We start from the raw sequence: 20519 nt of genomic DNA on the forward strand, positions 1-20519 counted from the left end.
GTAGAAAGATAGGGTGCAATGTATTTGTAAGAACATGACTGATTCCTCTACTGGATGTCTAGCAGCACGGCTGTCGTTACACTCAATGATTGAATGGCACAGTTGTGTTTTGCTCTGTGTTGTGTGTTTAACCTTTCTCTGATGCGGGTGTCTGCCTGTCTCAGATTAGCAATGCATATTTGACAGCAGCTGTAAAATCCACCACTGCTCAACATCTGGCCCTGGAGGGAAACCCTTTTATAGGGGACACATGACTGCACACTGAGCCCGATCCATCCCAGCAAAACACAGCTGTCAGGTTAACCACTTCCAGGTGAGTGTGTTTCTTTGCGCTTCTGTCTGAAACCCTCTCACACATCCTCCATTCACACTGTACCTCAGCTCTACTGCCCAACAAAGACACAAGGGACACACTGATTCAGCTCACTGAAGAGTTGTAAGAATATGCAGGACAGAACTCTTTTCCAGTTATAATCCCTATAAAATTATGGTTTTCCCTGTTGTCTGTACATCATTTGCTTCACGTCTGGATCACAGTCCACTAAAAATCATAGAGTTCACAGAAATCTCCATTTCAGTCTTATGGGACGCTCTGTAAACACACTGATGCTTGTCAGACCTAGCTACAGTAACAAAGCCAGGGGTCGAGTGAGTCCTCGAAGCATTGACGAGGCACACAGTATGGACAATATCTCAATGTTACTGCATTAGATGAGATACAGTGTTTCAAAGCAAGTGTCGTCTGCAAACAAAGTATGCTTCACAACTTCCTCTACAGGCCTTTTTACTGTAACTCCTGATCTGACCTCACAGGGAAAACAACAGACCGTAGATCAGCACAATAACAGTGAACATGATCCAATAATGCTTCACAACCACACAGTGTAACAATAACTAATTATTATTAATATATTAAAGCGTTCCTGTAGCTCAAATAGTAGAGCATGGTGCTAGCAACGCCAAGATCATGGGTTCGATTCCTAGGGAAAGCAAGAGCTGATAAAATGTAAAAACTGTAACTTGAATGCAATGTAAGTCCCTTTGGATAAAAGAGTCTGCTAAATATGTAAATGTATATTAATTTATTATTAAAATTTCATATATACAGTCAGGTCCATATATATTTGGAGCTTGGACGTCGCCCCCTCACTCGGACTATCCCGCACCCTCACACAAGATGAGTGTGGAAATAGATTTTATTTATGAAATTTTTTTGTTTTGCGCTCTTTGTACTCTGAACCACCGCTCAATCAACTTTGCTGCATTTGACTGAATCTGGGCAGAGAGTATATCTCTACACACTTCAGAATTGATCCGGCTACTTCTGTCTCATCATCACTAAACACCAGTAAAAGAGCCACTGAAGCCATGCAGCTCATGATCACACTGCTCCATGCTTCACAGATGATGCTGTGTGCTTTGATCATGAGCTGCTCCAAGCCTTCTCCAGACTTTTTTTCTTCCTGTCATTCTGGTACAGGTTGATCTTAATTTCAGCCATCCAAAGAATGCATTTCCAGAAGTGCTCTGGCTTTTTTTAGATGTTTTTGGCAAAGTCTAAACTGGCCTTATTTGCAGCTTGTGGTGAAGCCTCTGTATTTGCTCTGGTGACGTCTTCTCTTGATTGTAGACACGTCTGCCTCCTGGAGAGAGTTCTTCTCTTGGCTGGGTATTGTGAAAGGGTTTTTCTTTACCATGGAGAGGATTCTCCGATCATCACCACTGTTGTCCTCCGTGGACGTCCAGGTATTTTTTATGTTTCTGAGCTCACCAGTGCGGTTTTGTTTTCTCAGAATGAACCAAATGTGACCACTCCTAATGTTCCTGCTATTTCTCTGATGGATTTGTTTTGTTTTTGAAGCCTAACTGCATTATGTTCTGCAACATCTAGACAGACCAGGGACTTATGTGAGGATCCTGTTTGTGGACTTCAGCTCGGCCTTTAATTATTATCCCAAACCTCCTCCTGCCCAAACTAACTCAGCTCTCCATGCCCACCTCCATCTGTCAGTGGATCAACAGCTTCTTGACAGACAGGCAGCAGCTAGTGAGGCTAGGAAAATAAACATCCAGCACCCGTACGATCAGCACTGGAGCTCCTCAGGGCTGCGTTCTCTCCCCACTGCTCTTCTCCCTCTACACCAATGACTGCACATCTAAAGACCCCTCTGTCAAGTTTGCAGACGACACCACACTGATCGGCCTCATTCAGGACGGTGACGAGTCTGCTTACAGACTGGAGGTTAAGGAACTGTCTGTCTGGTGCAGTCTCAACAACCTGGAGCTTAACAGGCTCAAAACTGTGGAGATGATCGTGGACTTCAGGAGAAACCCCCCTGCTCTCCCCCCACTCACCATCATGAACAGCACTGTGACTGCAGTGGAGTCATTCAGATTCTTGGGCAGCACCATCTCCCAGGACCTGAAGTGGGACATTCACATAGACTCCATTGTGAAAAAGGCCCAGCAGAGGCTGTATTTCCTTCACCAGCTGAGGAAGTTCAACCTGCCACAGGAGCTGCTGAAACAGTTCTACTCCGCCATCACTGAATCCATCCTCGGCACTTCGATAAAAGACTGGTTCAGCTCAGCTACCAAATCTGTCCTCAGAAGACTACGGAGGGTAGTCCGGATTGCCGAGCAAATCATTGGTACAACCCTCCCCACTCTCCAAGAACTATACTTATCCAGAGTGAGCAAAATCACTCTGGAGGGCTGGCAAAATCACTCTGGACCCCTCACATCCAGCACACTCCCTCTTTGAACTGTTACTGTCTGGTTGACGCTACAGAGCTCTGAGCACCAGAACGACCAGACACAGGAACAGTTTCTTCCCTCAGGCAATCCATCTCATGAACACCTGACAATAATTGTGGAACACACACTATTTATACACTTATTTATCTAACACACATACTTAGTCTACATTTCGAATTTGCACATAATATACCTGTACATACTTTTGTCAATTTGCATATTGTTATTCCCTATTTACTAGTTCTATTTTATCCTTTTTAATATCTGTGTTTTTGTCTTGTCACTGTTATTCTGTTGCACTGTGGAAGCTTCTGTCACAAAAACAAATTCCTCATATGTATAAACATACCTGGCAATCAGTGGTGTGAAGTAACTAATTACAAATACTCACGTTACAGTAATTAAGTAGTTTTTATCAGTAATTGTACTTTTTTGAGTAGTTTAAAAATTGTGGACTTTTACTTTTACTTGAGTACATTTTAAGTGATGTATCGTACTTTTACTCTGCTATTTTCCTCCGTTTGTGGTCATTACATGCTTATTTTAATTTTATTTTTATCCATTAATATGATTGGATAGGGAGATAGTGTCTCGTGACTTTCGTCAAATCAAATTGTGCATAGAAAACTTTAACCGCCAACTGCTGTGTAGCCTATCATGGCTGCTGGAAGTGCATTCTTCAAGCATCAATGCAGTCACATCTTCCTCTAATATGTTAAGGTAAATTTTGGATTTCTGCTTACTAAATTATTTGTATATATATGCTTGCCTATCTACACGACCTGAAATTTGGTGTGAGGTTGCGGGTATTGCGTACAGTGTTAAATCCCGCAAGTGCCACGTTCAGTAAATTCCCTCTCACTTAAGAGCCGCGCGATTTGCGCTGCTTCGTTTCTCTCACGCGCGTTCAGCTGCAGTCACTTGGATAAGTTTTTGCTTGTTGAACTTGTTGACTTTTGATGACTTTGAGCGTGTGATGTGCGCTGTGAAAAAGTGTGTTGGAAACACTGTAAAACGATTTGCAATATTGTAATCAAATTGAGGACCAATCTGCACCTTATTGATGATATTATAGATTGAATACTGCATCTGTGTCAGCGCGTGATGTAATAAAACTGCAGCTCATTAATAAACTTTTTTAATTTCTTTTTTTTTATCAATTTTATTCAATCCGCCTTCATTTAGCATGTGCACTCGCATTCAGTTGTGGATGCTGCTGATTCACCGAGACCGCCGCGGCTCAGCAAGAGACGTGCGTTTGTGTTTTCTTTTGAAAAAGTTTCCCCAGAAATACTTTATTTAATGCATTTTTCCTTACAAATTGTTTTATCTACATAACAATTTGAGTAATGTATATGTACATGTAATGTACATGATGCCATACTTCTAGAACAATGTGCATTTGTTAAAATTGTAACAAATTATCAAGTTTAGTTATTCTTATTTCTTTATTGCAAAACGCTAAAACTGGCACCGTTTTGGAGAGAAATGGGCTCTCATTTTAACCCATATCATGGTGTGTGATGCTGAACTATGAGTTTCTGTTTGTATTTGCACTGTTCTAAACATTAATATTTTATGTGCAACAACAGCATGCTCTCAGTGGCCTTACGCATGATTTTAAATCTATTTTTCAAACTTTATGATTTAAATGGTGATAATTGTACTGAGAATAACTTTCATCTTTTCTTCAACTGAATACTGTTTCCGTGCTGTTTTGATGAGTTTTAAAGAGTTGGCAGTCAAAATCAATCAAAACGGCTGGATATAGGTTAATCATTCTTTATGACAAACAAGATAATGTGAATTCCAGAATGTACAACGTTTTTTAAAGGTGACCCTGGACCACAAAACCATAAGTGTCAATTTTTCACAACTGAGATCTATACATCATCTATACAAAGCTGAGTAAATAATCTTTCCATTGATGTATGGTTTGTTATGATAGGACAATATTTGGCTGAGATACAACTATTTGAAAATCTGGAATCTGAGGGAGCAAAAAAATCTAAATATTGAGAAAATCGCCTTTAAAGTTGTCCAAATTAAGTTCTTAGCAATGCATATTACTAATCAAAAATGAAGTTGAGATATATTTATGGTAGGAAATTTACTAAATATCTTCATGGAACATGATCTTTACTTAATATCCTAATGATTTTTGTCATAAAAGAAAATTCAATAATTTTGACCCATTCAATGTATATTTTTGGCTATTGCTACAAATATACCCCAGCGACTTATTATGAAGGGGTAGAATCCACAGCTCAGTACTCACTACTCAATACTCATGAGTACTTTTAAATAGGCTACTCTTTTACTCTTACTCAAGTAGTTTTTTTGGACAAGTACTTTTACTCTACTCAAACTACATTTTTTGGAAGGTAATGATACTTTTACTTGAGTATATATTTTCAGTACTCTTTCCACCACTGCTGGCAATAAAGCTCATTCTGATTCTGATTCTGAACTGTTGTCTGTTTCACTTGTATTGAGAGAGCCTTTGACTGCATGATGTGGTTCACAGCAACAGCTTCCAAATGCAAATAGCACTCCAGACCTTTTACCTGCTTAATTGATGTAGAAATAAGTAAGAAATAGCCCACATCTGTCCATGAAATGACTTTTGAGTCAACTGTCCAATTACTTATGGTCCCTTGAAAAAAGTGGGAGGTATATATTAAAGACCTGTAATTTCTTAAACTTTTCTCCAATTTTGATCAGAATACCCTCACAATTAAAACTCGGAGTGTGCACTCTAAGCCCATATTTGTTGTTATATACAGGTACATCTAAAAAAATTAGAATATCATGAAAAACTGAATTTTTTTGTAACTTATTTCAAAAAGTGAAACTTTCATATATATTTTAGATTCATAACATGTAAAGTAAGATATTTCAAAAGTTTTTTGTTTTAATTTTGATGATTAGAGCTTACAGCTCATGAAAGTCAAAATCCAGTATCTCAAAATAGAATATTTCCTAAGATCAATCAAAAAAAGGATTTGCAAAGCTGGAAAGTTCAAGTTCTTTAAAGTATGTTCATTTCTGCACTCAATACTTTGTCGGGGCTCCTTTAGCACAAACTCCAGCATCAGTGAGAAATGGCATGGAAGTGATCAGCGAGGAACTATTGAGTCTTCAGCTATTCTGTATTGTTGGATCGACTGTTTCTTATCTTTCTCTTGAAAATATACCATAGATTCCATATGGGGTTCAGGTCAAGCACAGTAATATCTTGGTCAGCAAACCACTTGGAAGTGTTTTTGGCACTGCGAGCAGGTACTAAAGTCCTGCTGGAAAAGGAAATCAGCATCTCCATAAAGCTTGTCAGCAGATGGAAGCATAAAGTGTTCCAAAATCTTCTGGTAGACGGCTGAATTGACTCTTGTCTTGTTAAAACACAATGGACCAACACCAGCAGACGTCACGGCACCCCAAATCATCACTGACTGTGGAAACTTCAAACAGCTTGGGTTCTGTGCCTCTCCAGTCTCCAGACATTGATTTCCAAATTAAATGCAAAATTTACTTTTATCTGAAAAGAGGACTTTGGACCACTGAGCAACAGCAAAATTCTTTTTCTCCTTAGCCCAGGCAAGATGCTTCTGACGTTGTTTCTGTTTCAGAAGTTGCTTGGTAGCCCTTTTCCTGAAGACATCTGAGATGGGTAACTCTTGATGCACTGACTCCAGCTTCAGTCCACTCCTTGTGAAGCTCTCCCAAGTGTTTGAATCAGCTTTGCTTGACAGTTTTCTCAAGCGTGCGGTCATCCCTGTTGCTTGTGTACCTTTTCCTACCCAATTTCTTCCTTCCAGTCAACTTTGCATTTAGTATGCTTTGATACAGCACTCTGTAAACAGCCACACCTTTCAGTAAGAACCTTCTGTCACTTACCCTCTTTGTGGAGGGTGTCAATGATTGTTTTCTGGACCATTGCCAAGTCAGCAGTCTTCCCCATTATTGTGGTTTCAAAGAACAAGAGATACCCTGAATATATACTGTAGATATGGTCGTTTAATGAAACTCAAATATAAATATTTTAATATATTGAGATACTGGATTTTGACTTTCATGAGCTGTAAGCTCTAATCATCAAAATTAAAACAAAAAACTTTTGAAATGTCTTACTTTACATGTTATGAATGTAAAATATATATGAAAGTTTCACTTTTTGAAGATGTACCTCTATATATCCCAGGTGAAAAACAAGTGCACTTCCATAATGTACTTAAAGTGCTCTATTTTCGCGCACTAATTTTGTACTTAATACACTAAAAATTATCCTTTAGTACTCCTTAAGATAAACTTAAGATCATCTAAGTGTACTCAACTGTGCTATTTTGAGACACCATGAATATGAACTAAAATGCACTTTTAGCATACTATCTTTGTATTTCAAAAATGTATTTAGCTACCACTTGTAGTACACTTGAACCCATCTTTCATACACTAGAACACTCAAGTGTACTGCAAGTGTTTTTTTTTTACTGAAGTCAGCAGCCATTGGCAGGTTTGGCAAAATGTCCGTTTCTGGCACTGTCTACATGTATTTGAGCGAACAGATATACTATATTAGTACTATTTCAAAGCTCTGCTTTATAGGAGTAGATGTAACGTATTCAAACCCAAACATAGAAATGGAAATATAAATGAAATATAAACTACTGTAAGTGGTGGTGAAGACCGGTGCTGAACTTTCCATTCAGTAGCACTCAAACTAGATCAGCTGAGCATCACAGCATGCATATTCCGTTATTCAGAGGAGACAGTGGCACATGTTACTGTGTTTCAGTATGCACCGGAATTCCTCAGAGGCTCATTTGACCTCTATTACCTGTTACCCCTTTTGCTCTTTGACCTGGACTTCTCTATTTGTAGTAATGCGATGACCATATAAGAACCAGTTTGTAGTGGTCTGAGAACGTGTGGATTGGTCTGTATGCATCTCATATGAAGCTAAGGATTTAGCTGAAGAGTTTCTCAGGCCATCAGAGCATAGCACAGGGACTGGACTGCAGCAGGCTGAGCACTCGGAGGTCACAGGGTGAGACACGGAGCCATTGCAGCAGCTCATGCGACTGAAGTTCAGCTCTCCCGTTCTGAAGAGGTGAGGAAAGATCAGTTCTCTCCCCAGGACTCAGAGTTATGGAAGCTCACATGATCTGGACAAACTACTCAGCTCCTGTTTTCATCGACCCAGCGAGTACGTCGGATCTGGGATCAGTTTTCCATCTGTGGTGGGGCAGAGATCAAGGCCTGGGGAAAAAGGATCAGTGTTTGAGAGCAGGCCAGGGTCTAACCTGTAATGTGTTCTGCAGCCCACATTAATGAGCATCAGAGGAGAGCGTAACGTTTAGCTGCTCGGGATGGGTTTCCCTACACAACCAGACAAACACTGGCATAAGAGCGAAACCCATCGCTTCAGCAGTACACTACAACTGATGGTTGCACCGGTTTGTACAGAAAGAGCTGCTCTAGACCAATTTCAGCATGAACCAGTCTGGAGTGTTTCCAGCAAGGATGACACCCACGATCCATTTCTGCCAAACACTAAACGATCATAAATCATACGGGGAACATACGGTTCCACTTGCAGTTGTTTTTTCTTCATTATTTGTCTCCATTGGTCCTGTACTGGTCTTCTGTCATACAGTCTGGTTGTTTTGCTCTGTCTCTGTGATCTCTTGAGTGTTTATTGGGCTTCGCTCACACATTTCCCCTGTCCTTTTGTCTCTCTTTTCCATCACACAGAAATCACGGTGACTAAAGTCAGAATCTGTGGACGTGGTGTTCAGTTTCCAACAGGTTTGCAGCAGCTCAAAGTCTCTCAGATGAAGTATGTCCCTGATGTGACTCGAGGTAATGATGCTCTGAGCCAAGAAGACGAGAATGAAGCGACCTGCAGCAGTGAAGATGCAAGCACTAAGTGTTGCTGAGTAGGGCTGGGTAAAAAATATCGATTCTCCGATTTTAATCGATCTTCAGTTTAACGCAACGATATCGATTCGGGAAATCCCTGAATCGATTCTTAATGCGCGTGCTTCAAGTAAGAGGATATGAATATTCACCTCTGTCCTGAAGGTGTCACCATCTATAGATATACTTACCTGGCAGGGGAGACACCATGATCAAGAAGGCGGTTCACCCAGAGCCGGCTTGGCCACGGTGTGTGTGTTCACTGCTGTGTGTGTGTGTGTGTGTGTTCACTGCTGTGTGTGTGCACGTTGGATGGGTTAAATGCAGAGCACGAATTCCGAGTATGGGTCACCATACTTGGCTGAATGTCACTTCACTTATCTTTCGAATTGCTCCACTAAAAAAAACAACTGTGTGCACCCTATTATTAATGTAGATGTGTATTTCAGTAATAAACTTAAGTAGGAGAGTTTCAGTTACCAGCATTTATATCAAAATATGGATCCCATGTCTGCAAAACTAACATTTTAAATGAAATATTGATAGCTAATCGATATCGAATCGAATCGAATCGAAATTGAATCGAATCGAAACCATAAAAATAAGAATCAAATCGAATCGCAGAATTGGTCACAATACCCAGCCCTATTGCTGAGCATGTCACTAGCAAACACTTCTTGGAAATGTTCAGATCCCCTTATCAAGTGCACACTAACTACTCTCTGGCTGTTTCTTAATTATTAGAGAGTAAAGTGCAGACTTGTGTTCTTCTGGAGGCCGTTCTTTCAAGAATGAACTCTGGAGGATGCAAGGACATAGAGCATACATTATCTTTTTATTTATTTATTCTCTTTTTATTTGACTTTTTGTTTTATTTTATTAGTAGTTGTGTAAATAAGTATGCATGTTTAATGTTAATGTCAAGGTTAAGATTTATTTTAGTATGCCAATAAAAAGCATGCAGGTTTTCTTAAGGTCTTTAACATTTAAAAAATGCATGCCAAAAAACAACAAATGTTTACTTTCTCAAGCCGTCACATATTATTGAGCTGGCAGTGGGAATCAGAGAGAATAAGTTTAAAGCTTACAGGCTTCTGTACGTCATTCACTCACAATGACTTCTGGGATCTCTAATGGGATGAGTCTACATTCAGTGCATCCTCAATATCAAGAACACATCTGGGAGCTTTTCATGTGTCTTCTGTACTTGAGTACAGGAATTCAACTTCAACAGGTGATGAAGATGTTAAACAAGAATTCAAGGTTGCATTAGAATCTGACCTTAGTAACTGCTACTTTAGCACAGACAAACTCTACTCATGTTGTTTTCAAAAAAACTAGCTAAGCTACTTGTGTTAAACTTTATTTTGATAGTCCACCCTAGTGAAAAATAGAAACACTAAAATGTATTTGAAATATATTTATTTCATGCTAAGTATATTACAAATACGTTTTTATATTTATGTACTTGATAAAATACCCTACAATTGTATTTTTAGTTTCACGAGTTCACACTTACATATAATAATAACGGAGCAAGTTTATGCGTATTTGGCGTGCTGTCCAGGGGGAGGGCTCCGAGCTCGGTAATCATTCCCGAGCCCGGGGTACTCCCCTCGACCGGGGAGAGGGTACGAGCTCGGCGTTTAGCCCGGACCCAAAGCGCTCCCCCCCTGAGTGTTCCTCCCCGTGCTGGGGTAGGACCGGCTGTGGTGAGGAGTCGGGGTGGTGGAGGGATGTCGGAAGACGAGAGATAATGACGGTAAGACTGCTTGGTTATTTATAGGGATTCTCTCTCGTGCTGATTGGATAAGTGGTGTGATTGCTGATGATGAATTGGCCGTGTTAATTATCTGCGCGTGCTCCTCCCGAAATTTGTTAATAAAACATCACTTCACGAGTTCACACTTACATATAATAATAACGGAGCAAGTTTATGCGTATTTGGCGTGCTGTCCAGGGGGAGGGCTCCGAGCTCGGTAATCATTCCCGAGCCCGGGGTACTCCCCTCGACCGGGGAGAGGGTACGAGCTCAGCGTTTAGCCCGGACCCAAAGCGCTCCCCCAAATGCTATTATTGCAGGACAGCAGCCGAAGAGGGGCTTGATAACCCCCCAAAAACTTCCATGGCTTAGGCTGAAGGGATGCTGGATACTGCTGTGGTAGTGGTATTTCTGTGGAATCTGAAAATAGAGATGAGAGGGAGGTAGAGATGCAGGCTCCTGCGGGAGCAGTCACTGCAGCGGCAGTGGAGAAATATAGAAAAGGCTCCTGCGGGAGCAGACACTGCTGCGGCAGTGGAGAAATACAGATAGGGCTCCTGCGGGAGCGGTCACTGCTGCGGCAGTGGAGAATATAGAAAAGGCTCCTGCGGGAGCAGACACTGCTGCGGCAGTGGAGAATTATAGAAAAGGCTCCTGCGGGAGCAGTCACTGCTGCGGCAGTGGAGAAATACAGATAGGGCTCCTGCGGGAGCGGTCACTGCTGCGGCAGTGGAGAATATAGAAAAAAGGCTCCTGCGGGAGCAGACACTGCTGCGGCAGTGGAGAAATACAGATAAGGCTCCTGCGGGAGCAGTCACTGCTGCGGCAGTGGAGAATTATAGAAAAGGCTCCTGCGGGAGCAGTCACTGCTGCGGCAGTGGAGAAATACAGATAGGCTCCTGCGGGAGCAGACACTGCTGCGGCAGTGGGGAAATACAGATAGGCTCCTGCGGGAGCAGTCACTGCTGCGGCAGTGGGGAAATACAGATAGGCTCCTGCGGGAGCATTCACTGCTGCGGCAGTGGAGAAATATAGAAAAGGCTCCTGCGGGAGCAGTCACTGCTGCGGCAGTGGAGAAATATAGAAAAAGGCTCCTGCGGGAGCAGTCACTGCTGCGGCAGTGGAGAAATATAGAAAAAGGCTCCTGCGGGAGCAGTCACTGCTGCGGCAGTGGAGAGATATAGAAAAGGCTCCTGCGGGAGCAGTCACTGCGGCGGCAGTGGGGGAGTATGGACAAGGCTGAATGTAGTGGTGTTGAAATGAATGGGGTGGGGATGGGCCGTTGAAGGTGGATAGGTGATGTTAAGAGGGGTTGGCTATGGAGGGTCTGATTTTCGGGTTCTCATGGATGTATATCATTAGAGGGGTAGGCTGATTAGTGTTTGGTGAGCTTCCTTGATGTGGGAGCGGTCTGAACGAATGTAGCTTTTGAAAGCTTCTGACGACCAGCGACCAAGCGCTTGAATCTGCTGCTGGGAAAGGCCTTTATGGGCCGCTGTGGTTGCTGCACCTATTCGGAACGAGTGGCTGGAAAAGTTTTCGGCTGGGGTACCAGAAAGGAGCAGGACTGACTTAAGGTGCTTTTGGAACCAGAAGCGAGTGACGGGGCGGTTGGAGTCGTCTGTAAACAGGGGGTCGGATGGGAGTTTGGCCTGTGATTTCCTGAGGAGGAGGAAAGCTAGGAGGGCTTGGTATGGTGATATGGGCGATAGGAGGTTGAAGATGTAAATGAAGTGGCCTTTCTTTGACTGGTCTGTTTTACTTCGCTTAATGAAGTAAGAGATAGTTTCATCGTCCAGCACCGCTAGATCAGAAATGGTGGGGTGAATGATTGGGTTAAAGCTAGATGTGATAGCGAGCTCAGAGCATCTGAGAAAGCCGAAAAAAGCCAGGATAAACATGGCGTCGAGCGTGTGGATGGAATGGTAACCTCTGCGGAGGGTGGAAATACATTCAGTCAAAATCTTTAAGGTTATGGGTTGCCTGGAGTCTGGGCGGGTGGGATGGGTTTTTTGGATGCCTTTGATGAGTAGGGAGGTTTGAGAATTGGCTATTTGGGGGGAAGGGGAACCATATAAAAGTTTGTGGAAAAATTGAATTCCGCTTAGATAACCTTTAATAGAGCTGATTTGGAGCTTTTTGTTGACGTTAAGGTGGGAAATGAAGGAGGTGATGGAGAGCAGGGAAAAGTTGGGGAACAGCAGGTTGTAAGCTGAGTGAAAATTTTTGAAGCATTTCCATGCTGTTAGGTAAGACTGTAGGGTCCTGGGGGATACTGCTTGAAGAATCGAATTGAGGGATGCTTCGAGGAGAGGTTTCAGAGGATGATTTACGGGAATATCAGCTCTGAATAGGGAGGTACCGGGGTTGGGAGCAGGTCCGCCTCTGGCGCCAACGTCCTGAATTTCTGGAAGGCAAAGCGAGAGAGAGAGTCGGCTATTAGATTTTTGGACCCGGGAATATGTTTTGCAATTATGATGAATTGCTCGCGAGCTGAAATCCAAATCAGGCGTCTTAGCAAGGGCATTAGCGCAGGTGAATGGGAACGACCTTTGTTAATGCAGTGCACTGTAGCCTCGTTGTCGCAGTGGATAATTATGCTAGTGGCAGACCACTCTTTGCCCCACAGAAGGGCTGCGACGACTAAGGGATATAGCTCGAATAATGCTGAGGACATTAAAGGCTGAGGTAGAATTAGCAGCTGCGGGGGCCATGTAGATGCGAACCAGCGGCCTTGATAAAAACCTCCGAAACCGACGGAAGGTGCGGCGTCTGTAAATAATTGGATGTCGACTGGGGAAGAAATCAGGTTATTGTAAAAGAAAGATAAGCCGTTCCACTGTTTGAGAAAGGATATCCATAAGCTGAGCTCGTTGCAGCATGAGTCGGTTAGAGCTATTTGATCCTCAAGTGCGTGGGCGGATGAAGCGACAAAAAGGAGATGGGAGATGAAGGGGCGGCCTTGCGGGATGATTCGCATCGCAAAATTTAAATGCCCGAGAATGGATAGCAGTTCGCGTTTGGAACAGCTTGGGTTGGCTAAGAGAGCGGATGCTACTAGAATCGTCCTGTCAATTTTCTCTTTAGGTAGGGAAGCCTGGAATTTTTGTGAATCCAAATTGATACCTAAAAATTCGATTGAAGTGCTAGGGCCCGCGGTTTTATCTTGGGCGAGGGGGATCCCGAGCTCTGAAAAAACCGTTTGGGTTGTCAGAAGATGCGCGGCTGGGATGGATTCGGGGGGTGAGATGATTAGAAAATCGTCTAAGAGATGTACTAGATAAGGTACGTCGTAATTGTTCGAGAGGATCCAACAGATAGCTTCTGACAACATGTCGAAGATTTTGGGGCTGCTTCTGCAGCCGAAAGTGAGGCGGACGGAAAAATAAAAATTTTCCTGCCAGCGAATGCCAAATAAATGCCAAAAGTCTGAGTGGATGGGCATTACTTTAAAGGCGGAAGTGATGTCGACTTTGGCCAGCCAAGCGCCACCACCCGCAATTTTGATCAGGGTAATGGCTTGGTCAATGTCGTGGTAGTGGAGGGAAAATTCTTCGAGCGGAATGAGGCTGTTAATGCTCGGGAACGGGGAATTGTGTGGTGATGATAAATCAATTATGAGGCGTTTTTTACCTGAAAATTTTCTGGTGGCTATGCCAATGGGGCTAACTCTGAAAATGTTGAAGGGGGGAACGGAAAAGGGGCCGATCATGAAGTTTGCGTCTATTTCTTTTTTGATTAGGATATCGACGGTTTCGGGTTCGGTAAGAGCGGACTGGAGATTGGGGCAGATGAGGCTTTGGGTGGGGAGATTTTCGATTCCGGGGTGGAAACCGTGTGAGAGACCTGATATGACATAATCGAAAAAATAAGGGTCGGGGTGATGAAGTAGTTCTGTGGATAAACGAGAAACATTTACAGGAGTCAATAAATATTTTTTTGTATTTTTATTTGCAGCTTTTTTCACTGGACAAATCAAGCGGGCGTGAGCACCACCACAAAAATCACAAACGTGCATAAACCGGCAGCGCTGTCTTGAGCATCTACCCGTATTGAAGCTGATGCAGATCTGGCTGTCGGAGGAAAATGGGCGGTGGCGAAGTAGAGGAGATGGGTTGTTTGAAAAGCTTGGCACGTGGCTGGTGGATTTGGGCTGGGATGGTTCTGGGCAGGGGGGAATGGATGGGTTGATGAAGGGGCATAAGGTAGTGGAGTGGGAAATGGATCGGCAAACGGCGCATGTGATGTTACGGCAGCCTAAAAATATCCTGTTGTGAAGTTCGGTGTCCAGGGCTCCCCAGTAAGGGGCTTGGTTCCACTGGGCCACGCGAATGGCGCATTTGGCTGCAAAGAGTTTGTGGTATGTATAGAAATGGGAGCCTCCGTATGATAATGCGAGTTCGGCGACTATCGCGAGATAGTCGCCGAGCTTGCGTCTTCTGTGGGGAAATTCAGTGCAAATGACTTCTGTGTAGCGGTTGAAAGCGATCGTGAATTCTGTGAATGATAATATGCGTGACGGGTTGTTGACTGTGATTTTTAAAGTGACTGAAAATTCGCCGCAGTCGATTTGGCGATCGGCGGACGGAGGTGAAATTGGTGACAAAAGGGAAAAAAGGTCTATATCTGCACCTGACAAGATCTGTGTCCTGATGGAGTTGGCTACGGGGGCTGGTTCCAGTGCGAGCGCGTTTGGCGGGATGGGTAGGGGAGTGGCTGAAGAAAGTGAAAATGGGCCTCGGGCTGAGGAAGGGGGAAAGGTGGCCGGCGGGGCATTTCGAGGGTCGGAGGAAAGGGAGGGGAAGAGAGGGGGAATGGTGGGCGCTGGGGCTTGCGCTGATAGCGGCTGCATGCTCGCGCTTGGGTAAGCTCGGTGAGCAGAGGAAAGGGAGGGGAAGAGAGGGGGAATGGCAGGTGCCGGGGCTTGCACCGTGGTTAGCGGAGGCATGCTTGCGCTTGGGTAAGCTCGGTGGGCAGAGGAAAGGGAGGGGAAGAGAGGGGGAATGGCAGGCGCCGGGGCTTGCGCCGATTGCAGAGGCATGCTCGCGCTGTACGTGAGTGGTGGGGCTGCTGGCCATGGGTAGGGGAGGGGGTTGGGAGTGGGGTGGGGCCAGGGCTTTGGGTGGCTCCTTGCCGCTAGCGGAGGTGTGCTCGCTCGGACGCGGCGGCTTGTGGAGGTGAAGGCCAGCTCTTCGCCAGGGTGGATTAAAAGTTCGGTGGCTCGAGGAGGAGGGTGGCTGCTGGTGGCGGTGGCATCCGGGGTGCGGCCTAGGCTTTCTGAAGGCCTTCTGGTGCGGCTTTGTGGCTGGAGGCCTGTCCCCGAAGGAGTGGTAAATTGTCCTTGGCGTGAGTAAGGAACGCCGCGGCCCTGACTTGTTTTAGCCACTGCTTTAGATGGAGGTGAAGGATTTGAAGGCTCCCCGGACTGGAGAGAAGCGTAGAGGGCGAGGAGATCCGGCTTGGTAGAACGGCTTGGGATGATGACGCCGGCGCTGGTGAGAACCTGGCGAAGTCCTGCCACGGTCCAATTTTCCGCGGCTGGGGCGTAGGAAACGGCTGATGTGAAGGATGATGCTGGAGAAGGTGGCTGACGCCTTGGAGAGGAAGATGACGGCGTGCTTCGACGCCTGGATGTGTGAGCAGGTGCTGCACGGGAAGTTGTAGCCGTGTTGCAGCCGTGGGCTGAAAGGTGATGTCCTGCGGAGCGCTGGTACAGAGGACGGCAGCTGGTGATGCAGGAAGATCCGTCGTTTCGTTCGTATCCTCAATTGCGAACATTTCGATCTCTGCCATGATTTCTTCGAATGGTTTGCCAATGTCGGAAGACGAGAGATAATGACGGTAAGACTGCTTGGTTATTTATAGGGATTCTCTCTCGTGCTGATTGGATAAGTGGTGTGATTGCTGATGATGAATTGGCCGTGTTAATTATCTGCGCGTGCTCCTCCCGAAATTTGTTAATAAAACATCACATATTTAAGTGGTATTCGTAAAGTCTGCTAAATTGGAACTCATTTTGTACTTAATGCACTTTAATTGTGCTGAAGTAGGCTACTGCTGAGGTGCATCTGGAAGGACATCGTTAACAGAGAGAGGAGACCATATATCGGTGGAAGAAGTCAGAAAGGCCAGATCTTTTGAAACGGTCAGATGTGAGAGCAATGGTGCTTTGTTCACTCACGGGATGACAGTAAAGATGAGAGCACAAACACACACATCAGCTCCACAGAATCCACTCACGGTGCAGAAACAATGCTCAGTGACATCACTGAAACACTTCACCGCCTATAATGATGATGATAAAGTATACGACTTTCCATTAATGTGTTTCCCACGCGTGATTACAGGCCTCCTGGGTTTAATAGCAGAATGAGCTGCTCGTTTGTGGTTTTTAATCAGGACATGATTAGACTGCTGATGGCCATTCAGCTCTCTTAGTTATCTCACTAAACCACAATCCACTCATTTGGCTTTATATACTTCAGAATGGGAACAAAACTTTGTTTAAAAATGCAGAAACACTGAGCTGCAGTGTTTCCACAGGCTGAGCACACATGTGGAGATGTTTAGTGTCCATTTTAACGGGCTTCTGTCTCAAACTGCTCTAACTGAAGAGGAAGAGCGCGAGGGAGGCAGTCGTTAACAGTCATTATAGTTCGCACTGCACTTCTTACTCACAGATTTCCTTCTGTTTATGACACACACTCACACAAACATTTGTTTTTGTGAAAAATGGGGACTCTCCATAGGCGTAATGGTTTTTATACTGAACAAACTGTGTATGCTATTACCCTACACCAACCCTACACCTAAACTTAGCCCTCACAGGAGACTCACTCTGTATGATTTATAAGTGTTTGAAAAGTGGGCACATGGGGCAATGTCCTCATAAGTCACCTTCACCTTGTAACACTCTCTCAGTCACACTCACACACTCACAGTCTCGCACACGCACATGCACACCCACACTCACACACACACAGTCACAGTCTCGCACACGCACATGCACACGCACACGCACACTCACTCACACACACACTCTCGCACACGCACATGCACACCCACACTCACACACACACACTCACAGTCTCGCGCACGCACATGCACACGCACACTCACTCACTCACACACACACTCTCGCACACGCACACTCACTCACACACACACTCTCGCACACGCACACTCACTCACACACACACACACTCTCGCACACGCACATGCACACTCACTCACACACACACACACACACTCTCGCACACGCACATGCACACGCACACTCACTCACACACACACACACACACTCTCGCACATGCACACGCACACTCACACACTCACAGTCTCGCACACGCACACTCACTCACACACACTCTCGCACACTCACACACACACTCACAGTCTCGCACACACACACTCACTCACACACACACTCTCGCACACTCACTCACACACACACTCTCGCACATGCACACGCACACTCACAGTCTCGCACATGCACACGCACACTCACTCACACTCACACACACACTCTCGCACACGCACATGCACACTCACACACCCACTCACAGTCTCGCACACGCACATGCACACACACACTCACTCACACACACACTCTCGCACACGCACACTCACACACACACACACACACTCTCTCTCTCTCTCTCTCTCTCTCTCTCACACACACACACACACACTCACACACACTCTCTCACTCTCTCTCTCAATTCAATTCCAATGAGCTTTATTGGAATGACCTGTACAGTATTGCCAAAGCATTGTCCATTACCTGAATAAGGAACAAACAATTATATAATATATAGAACAAGAATAGATCTGTAAAATAATTAAGTAAATATGTACATGTATACTTTCTTTTTTTTTCACAAACAAGAAAAATATTTAAGACGTTAAAAAAAATTTAAATAAAATAATAATAATAATAATAAAAATAAAAAAACACCTTTGTCCAACATGTAAGAAATGATCTTGCTTCAGTTTTGTCCACTGGCTGATAGTCTTAGTTTGTGGCAAGCTGATACATATCTTGCTGCTGTTGTGATCATTTTGGAATTTTCTCCTAAAATGTGACTTAATTTTTCTGCATTTGGTAATGCCATAAAATGTGGTGTAATTAGTTTTAATTTGTTGAAATATGCAGCTCTAATGTTGTGATAGTAATCACAGTGCAGTAAGAAATGTTGCTCTGTTTCCAGCTCTTTCTGCGAGCACAGTGAACACAGTCTCTGTTCTCGTGGCTGTCGTCCTCTCTCTATAGCCAGACAGTGATCACTCAGTCTGTACTTCGTTAGTGTCTTTCTTCATTTGTGATCTTTTACACAGATCAGGTATTCTGCTGGTTTGTAGTCTCTTTTCAGGTGTAGATACAGCTCCATCTTCTTCTGTATTTTAGTGGCATCTCTCCAGTAGGTGATGTAGTTGTGTTTCTGTAACTGTGTGATTTGGTTGGGTCTGATTGTGCTGTGCTGGTTTGGGTGTAGTGTGAGTACCAGCTGTAAAAGTGCACTCTTCTGCAGGGCTTCAGTCTGGTAAGAGCTCGGATCACTGGATTTCAGCTGCTGCTGGAATTTCACAGCTCTCTTTTCAATATTAATTAATAGTGGATATTGTCCTAATTCAGCTCTGCACGAGTTGTTTGGGGTCGCTCTGTTAACTTTTAAGATGTTTTTACAAATTTGGGTGTGCATAATTTAAATTTCTTCTTTTTCCCATTTAGAGAAATCTTGGGTTTTTAGAGGTCCCCATATCTCACTGCTATAGTGCAATTGGTTCGATTATTGCTTTTAGGATTTTTAGCCAGGTTTGAAGTGGAATTTGATTCTGAATTGTATTTTTGATCATATAGAAGACTCTCAGTGCCTTTGCTTTCAGTGCATTCACAGCCAGATTGAAGTTTCCTGTTGAGCTAATATTTAGTCCCAGATAGGTGTATTCATGGGTGTGTTGGAGGACCTGGTTTCCTGCTCTGAAAGTGGATTTATTTTCCTTACACCTGGTTCTTTTGTTTTTGACAGAATGACTAAATCATCTGAAAAGAGGAGACATTTGATTTCTGCTTCAGTTAGGGTTGGGCCGGGGGCAGTCCAATTGTTTAATTCTTTGGCTAATTCATTTATATAAATGTTAAACAGAGTGGGGCTCAATGGGCAACCTTGTCTAACTCCTCGTCGTTGAGAGAAATTCTGTTCGGTTGTTCCCTATTTTTACAGCACATGTATTGTTTTTATACATGGTACTGATTAGATCGAATGTTTTCCCTCCAATCCCGTTCTCCAGTAGTTTTAGGGTGTATTCACACCTGTCTTGTTTGGTTCGATTAAAACGAACTCTGGTTTGTTTCCCCCTTTGGTGCGGATCTTTTGGGCAGGTGTGAATACAGCAATCGCACTCTGGTGTGCACCAAACAACCGAACCGAGACCCAGCTGAAGAGGTGGTCTCGGTTCGGTTCCAGACAAACCAAATATGGTGAAAAAGCACTGTGTGCCTAAGCAGAGTGCAACATGATTTTTACTATGTAATTAGGGGTGATGAAATGCCTACACATATTAGTATGCAATAATAATAGCAGTGATTGTAATTGTATGAACAATTTACATTTCTAGGAGCCACAAATCACGTTGAGCAGGGGGTGGTGTTTTCGGGCAATCGTGCAGTTAGCTTACACGTGTGAAAGCCTGCAATTGCTCTCCTATGCGCGTTTTTTTTTAGGTTGCACTTTCGCTTTCTTTATACCTGATCCGTGTTCTGCACAGTGCTACTGTCAGTATGCCATGGTAGGCGCACATAAAAGCATGCTCTCTCCGTCGGAACCGTCTTGCAGCACTTCTTCGTCTTCGCAAAATCCTTGTTACAACATGGTATAGATTACATTGTCTCATCTGATGTTCATAGGTGTCTGCATATTGCGTTTGTAGCTGATACAAGAAAATCAGTAAAATAACAATTGCACTATGAAAAATCTCCATGATTAGCCTGTTTTCGAACTTCCTGCTTTTCCCTGCTCGAGAATTTCTGTCCAATGAATTGATGACCTTAGCACACGTGTGGTTTTGTTTATAATTATTG

Source organism: Barbus barbus (genome assembly GCF_936440315.1).
Source record: "Barbus barbus genome assembly, chromosome: 27".
Lineage (NCBI taxonomy): Eukaryota > Metazoa > Chordata > Actinopteri > Cypriniformes > Cyprinidae > Barbus > Barbus barbus.